This window comes from Belonocnema kinseyi, chromosome 8, assembly GCF_010883055.1.
Source record: "Belonocnema kinseyi isolate 2016_QV_RU_SX_M_011 chromosome 8, B_treatae_v1, whole genome shotgun sequence".
In the NCBI taxonomy this organism is placed as follows: domain Eukaryota; kingdom Metazoa; phylum Arthropoda; class Insecta; order Hymenoptera; family Cynipidae; genus Belonocnema; species Belonocnema kinseyi.
The window spans coordinates 37335658-37336276 of record NC_046664.1 but is presented as its reverse complement, the minus strand read 5'-3'; the positions used below and the strand labels follow the sequence as shown (position 1 = coordinate 37336276).

The 619-nt window shown below is 30.5% G+C and overlaps 1 protein-coding gene across 1 annotated transcript in view; it reads right to left on the bottom strand.

The window, feature by feature from the left end:
* The window catches only part of LOC117177900 (AP-3 complex subunit beta-2), a 36243-nt gene that overhangs the window by 28315 nt on the left and 7309 nt on the right, over nt 1–619 (bottom strand). The gene's annotated exons all lie outside the window — the stretch shown is intronic.

Here is a 619-nt window from a genome sequence, read left to right as displayed (position 1 = left end):
GGGGGGGGGTGTCCCCGGTACATTTTGTTACGGTGGGGAGTCCTTCACTAATATACGTATTTTTGGAAATACGCAAAAACTGTCTCCTGAAAATTACATTTTTAGTCGTAAATTTTATTATTTAGTTGAAAATTTAACGATTTTCTTAAAATGAGATCCTTTTTGGTTACGAATTCAATGCACAGTGTGCCTGAACGAACTTTAAAATGGGTTGACAAGAAAGGTCTTATATTATTTTTGGGGTTCGTTCTAGAATTCTTCAGAAACAATTTCCAAACAAAATTAAAATCATTCTTAGAGCCGTTTTTTATTTTTGCTTTTTTTAGTGTCAATTTTTTAAGTAATTTGAAAAAATTAGATTTATTTTCGAAATAAGGTATATTTAAAGTACAAAAATGATATTTAATATTCTTTTTAATACAAATCTTGTAAAATAAGTGTATTTTTACATAAATTTATATACGTTGGTACATTACTAATTATAAGAAAATACACTTATTATTCAAGACTTATAATAAATGCGGCATATGATAGGGAGTATGAAGGTAAGGAATGAGATAGGGTCCGAGCACTTCCCGGTCATAGTTACACTAAGAAGAGGCGTCAGTAAGCGCGGCAG